Genomic DNA, 7,029 nt, shown 5'->3' on the forward strand with positions numbered 1-7,029 from the left:
TAAACTGGCACTCAAAGTAATAAATTCCAATATTATTGTTCAGACATCTTATACATGAAACCTTTTCTCTGCAATAGTTGTGTTATCAAATGATGGCTTTTTGCTGAACTAAATTGATTTTTATTCCAGTATATAATTTCACAGAGAAGCTTGATTCTTTTTTTTAAACTCTGTCCTGTATTTTCAAGCAAGCTAGACTCTTATTGTGATTCAGAATGATGAGTTGCATTGTTGTGATTCTCCATTATGTTCCATAAGGCACTGAAGGAGTATTCAGTTTTTTATGAAAAGTCTGGTGCACCATCAGCCACTCTGGTACCATGTCTGACACCTGGTACAGCGTGCAGTGACCACAGGTAGTCAGGGGTCATGGCACGGCCGTTTTCTCCAACGCTCCCAAATATGGACAGTGTTCCTTTGTTTTGCGTGGCATCAGTGTAGGCGAGCTGTGTTACAAAGAAGGGGAAAGAAAGAGTATATACTATTAAAAATTAAAGCATTAAATACATCACCACAAAATTTATGGGTTGACTGAGAAATTAATGCTTTGCCTGACACATTGATTTTCAAAATATGATACAGTTCCCACATGGCAAAGAAAATGTCTGATAAGCTAAAAAAGCACTGTAAAGGAGTCAAAATTAAGTTAGCAAAATGACTGTCAAAAATGTATATATTTCCAGTCTTCTTTGTAAAATTTTCAACAGATACATGCATTTGCATGCTATACTGACTGGACCAAACTGGTATATTTATAATAAGTGTTATTATAGAACTGCTTACAGAATTGGACACAAAGATTTGGTAGATTTCACAGTTGCAGGAAAAATTACATTTAGCTAAGTCTGGATATTATTAACCTGAGACTTCGTATGACTCAGCTACCTCAAAGGGGTAATATACAAGACCTAAAAATATTTAATTTGCTCATCAGATTCCACTCATGTTACGTTTTAATTTTGCGTGATTAGTACAGCTGCTGTTAATGCCAGTCAATACTACCCAGGTGAGATGCTGGCCTGGATTATCACTGAGTCGGGATGGCAAGGAAGCCCTTAAAACTGGCAGCCACGACCCAATTCCGGGATTCCTGGCCCTGTACCTGGGGTTTCCAATTTTTAACAGGGCTTTTTAAAGGGTGTGGGCTGGTTCAGGTCGCGAGCCCGCACCCTCACTCCTGACCTGGCTGGCTCCATTGTGGGGAGACAAGGCTGAAGCATTTGCAACCATCTTCAGCCAGAAGTGCTGAGTGTATGATCCATCTCGGTTCCCTCCTGAGATCCCCAGCATCACAGATGTCAGTCTTTAGCCAATTTGATTCACTCCACATGATATCAAGAAATGGCTGAAGACACTGGATACTGTAAAGGCTATGGGCCCTGACAACTTTCTAGCAATAATACTGAAGAACTGTGCTCCATGACTATCCATACCCGTAGCCAAGCTGTTCCAGTACGGCTAAAACACTGGCATCTACCCAGCAATGTGGAAAATTGCCCAGGTATTGCTGTCACTTTGGTCGTAAGAATAAAAAAGTACAATATTTTTAAAAGGTGAGAAACTTGTTAGTGTTGATGTTCAAAGAGACTTGGGCTTACATTCTCTGGAGTTTAGAAGAATGAGGGGTGATCTCATTACAACCTACAAAATTCTGAAAGGGCTCGATAGGGTAGATGCTGAGAGATTGTTTCTGTTGGTTGGGGAATCTAAAACATGGGGCATAGTCTCAGGTTAAGGGGCCAACCATTTAGGACTGAGATGAGGTGAAATTTCTTCACTCAACGGGTTGTGAATCTTTGGAATTCTCTACCCCAGATGGTTGTGGGTGCTCCGTTGTTGAATACATTTAAGACTGGGATATACAGATTTCTGGTCTCTCGGGGAACTAAGGGATATGGGGAGCAGGCGGGAAAGTGGAGTTGAAGCCCAAGATCAGCCTTGATAGTATTGAATGGTGGAGCTGGCTTGATGGGGCAAAATGTCCACTCCTGCTCCTATTTCCTATATTCTTATGTAAAGCAGGACAAATCCAACCAGTCAATTAGTGCCCCGTCAGTCTACTCTCGATCATCAGTAAAGCAATGGAAGGTGTTGTCGGGCACTTATGCAGCAATATCTGTTCACTGACCCTCAGTTTGGGCTCTGCCAGTGCCGCTCGCTTGTGACCTCATTCCAGCCTTGGCCCAAACTGGGACAAAAGAGCTTAAGAGGTAAGGTGTACAGTAACTGCCATTGACATCAAGGTAGCTTTTTTTAATTCATTCATGGGATGTGGGTATTGCTGGCCAGGCCAGCATTTATTGCCATCCCTAATTCTGCCCTTGAGAAGGTGGTGGTGAGCTGCCTTCTTGAACCACTGCAGTCCATGTAGTGTAGATAGATCCACAGTGCTGTTAGGGAGGGAGTGCCAGGATTTTGACCCACCAACAGTGAAGGAACGGTGATATATTTCCCACTCAGGCTGGTGAGTGGCTTGGAGGGGAACTTGCAAATGTTCCCATGTATCTGCTGCCCTTTTCCTTCTAGATGGTAGTGGTCGTGGGTTCGGAAGGTGATGTCTAAGGAACCTATGTGAGTTCTTTCTGTGCAATTTGTAGATGGCACATACTGCTACGACTGTGCGTTGGTGGTGGAGGGAGTGATTGTTTGTGGAAGGGGTGCCAATTATGTGGGCTGTTTTGTTCTGGATGGTGTCAAGCTTCTCGAGTGTTGTGGGAGCTGCATTCATCTGGGCAAGTGGAAAGTATTCCATCACACTCCTGAATTGTGCCTTGTAGATGGTGGACAGACTTTTACTGAGTATGACATCACAGAGTCCTAGAAAAACTGAAGTCAATGGGAATGAGAGGAAAACTCTTCACTGGTTGGAGCCATACCTACTGTCACCATAAGGTTCATTGGTTCTATATAGTGTGTCATGGGTGAATGGGCAGGGAAATGCCATTGCTTTGCATGGGGTTGGGGGATGGGCGACGTGGGCCACTGGGATTGTCTGGGTGTCCTGCCCTTGGCATGAGGGGCCATAGGGGATGGGTGGGGGACATACCTTTGCATGTTGAGCATGAGGGGCCATAGGGGAGGGTGGGGGTGTGGAATACTTTGGCTTGGGTGCATAAGATGGACCTTTTGAACTTAGCTTTTAAAAGGTCCCCTCATGCAGACTATGGTTCATGACTCTTCTGAGGTGCTGTGAGCATTTCATTTGAAACCTGGTCAAATTTGCTGACATTACAAATAAAGTGAGTTGGCACAAATTTGGCAGATGGAGTATAATTTGGGAAAATGTAAGGTTGCCTATTTTGATGGGAAGAATAGAAATGCAAAATATTATTGAAATGGACAGAGACCGCGAATTGATGTGGTACAGGTGGGTCTGGAAGTCCTTGTGTCTGAATCGCAAAGTTAGCATACAACACCGACATGTAATTAGGAAGGCAAATCAGATGGAATATAAAAGTAGGGAAGTCTTGTTAACAAATGTACAGGGCATTGGTGAGGCCACACCTGGCGTACTGTGTAGGTTTTTGGTCTCCTTTTTTTCAGGAGGGATATACTTGCATTGGAGGCAGTTCAGAGAAGGTTCACTGGGTTGATTCCTGGGAGGAAGGGGTTGTCTTTAGAGGGAAGTTTGAACAGGTTGGGCCTATACTCATTGGAGCTTAAAAGCATTAGAAGTGATCATATTGAAAAATATAAGATTCTGAGAGGGCTTGACAGGGTATATGCTGAGATTATGTTTCCCCTCCTGGACAAATCTAGAACTAGGGGACACAGTTTAAAAATAAGGGACAAAAACAGAAAACGCTGGAAAATCTCAGCAGGTTTAGCAGCATCTGTGGAGAGAGCAACAGAGTTAACATTTTGAGTCCATATGACTCTTCTTCAGTCTGAAGAAGTCATATGAACTCGAAACGTTAACTCTGTTTCTCTCTCCACAGATGCTGCCAGACCTGCTGAGTTTTTCCAGCATTTTCTGTTTTTGTTTCAGATTTCCAGCATCCGCAGAATTTTGCTTTCATATTAAAAATAAGGGGTCTCCCATTTAAGGTGGAGATGAGGACTTTCTTCTCTCAGCGGGTCGTTAATCTTTGGAATTCTCTACCTCAGAGAGCAGTAGAGTCTGGGCATTGAATATAATCAAACTGAGTTACCCAATTCTTGATCAACAAGGGAGTCAAGGGGTAAAGTGGTGGTGGTGGGGGGGGGGGTGGTGGCAGCGTGTGGGTGGAGGATGATTGGCAGGCAGGAAGGGCCACAGTGAGATAGCCATGATCTTACTGAATGGCGGAGCAGGCTCAAGGAACCAAATGGCCTACTACAGCTCTTATTTCTTATGGTCTTATGCGTACATGGGGAATTTGGCCTCAGTTTAAGGAGACTGTTGGTAACGAGAAAAAGAAGCTGGAGCATATCTCTTCAGGTGATCCTGGAGCAGTGAATGTTTTTAGCAGAGGAGAGCAAGGCAAAATAGTGCTTTCTGTAGAACTGTCAGTCTTATCTGATGTTAAATGCATGCCATAACCACCAGTGATGTTTTTAGTTAGGATTAACCTGATATTTCTTAACAATTCTGAGAAACAATGTGACTGATAACTCAAATAAAAATCTCAGTTTGTGAAGCACACAGAGTTGCCGATAGTTTACTAAATTGATCTGATGGATTGCCAATTAATACAATCCTTGATTGAGCCTTATAAGAAGTTAATTAAAATTTTGAAAGTAACAGTACAAAGAATAGTTAAGGGGCCACATACTGAGGTAACAACTAATAGTCATATGCCTTGAAAATAAACTTTTTGGGTATTAATACACGAATGCTTAATATTTGTGTGAAATTCCTTTGCCTTAAATTTAAACTGTTGAAGTTAAATGGAATTGCAGCCAAATACATCAAATATTAACATGTAAATATGTAAAGAGGCTAATTTCAAGGCAATAGATTGCGAATTAAGGAACTGGGAAGCCATGGGAAGATTGTAGTGCATCTATCAGAGGCTATCCTTTGTCTCGATATTACTTTAGAAAGTGTCCTCTTTGGAAAAAAAATCAGTACCCATTACTGATTTTATTCTACACAAAACAATCTGACATTGTAATTTATTCATCCTATGTACAAATGAAAGGTCTACAACTGAAACATTCTATGCCTTCTTTCTCTTTCATACACTGACTGACACATGCATTTCAGAGTTCCAAAATTCAGTTTCTCTTTTCATCTCTGAATTCATAGGAACTTTGATTTGTTTTTGCAACATTGTGTCAAATTCCTTTAGCTGATCTATAATAGAACATTCAGTTTATATCACATTATCATAGAGTACACCTCAGAGATGAGGACCCTTTCTAGCCCAGGCAGATACAAGCTTTCATTTTTTAAGTTTTTGGCATTTGTATTTCTCTTTTTGAATCACTGCCTGATTGTCCTGTTGCAAACAGGTTTGGTGGATGGTTTCTGGAATTTCTCAGATTGTACCTCCCTAACTATTATAATACAATTTAATTGTATTTCTCAGAAAATTGAATCTGGTGGCGATGGAGGGAAATTTAGTCTTCAGTTCATTGCAGGGAAAAGTTTGTGAATCCATCCTGTTACAAGTCATATGAAACTAATATAATTTATTTTAATAGGAATTTGTAGCAATGCCTGATATTGTAACAATTGTTACTACTGCTACTGTATAATTTTATTTCATATAGACTTTTGATATTTTCACGGTTGTGCATATTTACACGATTTCGATAGAAAAAATGAAGGAAAACTGCTTGCAAAGGCAGAAGTGTTGTTAACCAGAGGACATAGATTTAAGGTAATTGGCAAAAGAACCAAAGGTAACATGAGGAAACTTTTTTTACACAATGAGTTGTTATCTGCAGTGCACTGCCTGAAAGGGTGTTGGAAGCAGATTCAATAGCAGCTTGCAAAAGAGAATCGGATAAACATTCAAAAGGAGAAAAATGCAGGGCTATGGGGAAATAGCAGGGGTTTAATTGGGTAACTCTACCAAAGAGCAGTCACAGGCATTGGCTGAATGGTCTCTTCAGTGTTGTATCATTTTATGATTCTATGAAACTTTACTTATGGATTTCTGCCTGAGCTACATAATTTACTTAAGTGGCATTTTTGTTGGTTTAAAGAGATCTGCATCACATTTTAGGTATACTTGCTTTTTCCCTGTGTGCCCCTAAGGCTAAGGGTTCTGGTCCATTTTCTGGAAATACTATCCAGCCTTTCTGTGCATTAGGTCAAGTTTTGGTTCATAGGAAGCGCCGGGTTATTGCAAAAAACTTCCTTCTACATTGTGTGCAAGTGAATAGTATTGAGAATAAGCCCATTTGAATCAACATAGCATGTTTGTTATTTTGATAATAGTGAAAAGTTGATAGATTCATAAAAGGAGTAGTGGCAACATTGTTTAAATATTAAAAACATGTAACTCTAGATTACCGCTTCTTAAGAGCATTTGCCAGATCACATTTTCTGCTATCTACCTGTTTAACAACACAGCAATTGTAATCTTTGGGTAACAATGAAATAATTTTCTGTAGTACTATACTCAGGAAATAAAGGGGTAGGATATATGCATATAGAATTGTAGAATGGTTACAGCAAAGAAGGAGGCCATTCAACCCATCATGTTGGTGCTGGCTATCTGAAGTAGTAATTCATCTAATGTCACTGCCCTGCCTTTCCTCTGAAGCTCTGCAACTTTTTCCTTTTCAGATAATGATCTAGTTCCCTTTTGAAAGCCTCAAATGACCTTGCCTCCACCACACTCCCAGGCAGGGTATTGTTCAGATTGGAGAAGGTTTAAAAGTGGCATACTCTAGAGTTAGTGCTGGGTCCATTTTTCTTCTTGGTGTATTTATGAGTTGGACCCAGGCAGTGTATTTTATGTGTAGGAGTTTAAGGTGATACATTTGGGAAGAAAAGTGTGGAATTGAGGTATAAACATAAGGAAAGATGCTGAAGGATATGGATGTGGATAAGATTGACTTAAAGTTTCAAATCCATAATTTTTTGCAAGTAAA

The 7,029-nt window shown here is 40.6% G+C and overlaps 1 protein-coding gene across 1 annotated transcript in view; it reads right to left on the bottom strand.

The window, feature by feature from the left end:
• Positions 1 to 355: 355 nt before the first annotated feature.
• gria3b (glutamate receptor, ionotropic, AMPA 3b) overlaps positions 356 to 7,029 on the bottom strand; it is a 502,427-nt gene continuing 495,753 nt past the window's right edge. The window contains exon 17 of the mRNA XM_041195164.1: positions 356 to 446. The gene's annotated coding sequence lies outside the window, so the exon portion shown is untranslated. The remainder of the gene's footprint in view (positions 447 to 7,029) is intronic.

Source organism: Carcharodon carcharias, chromosome 9 (assembly GCF_017639515.1).
Source record: "Carcharodon carcharias isolate sCarCar2 chromosome 9, sCarCar2.pri, whole genome shotgun sequence".
NCBI lineage: Eukaryota > Metazoa > Chordata > Chondrichthyes > Lamniformes > Lamnidae > Carcharodon > Carcharodon carcharias.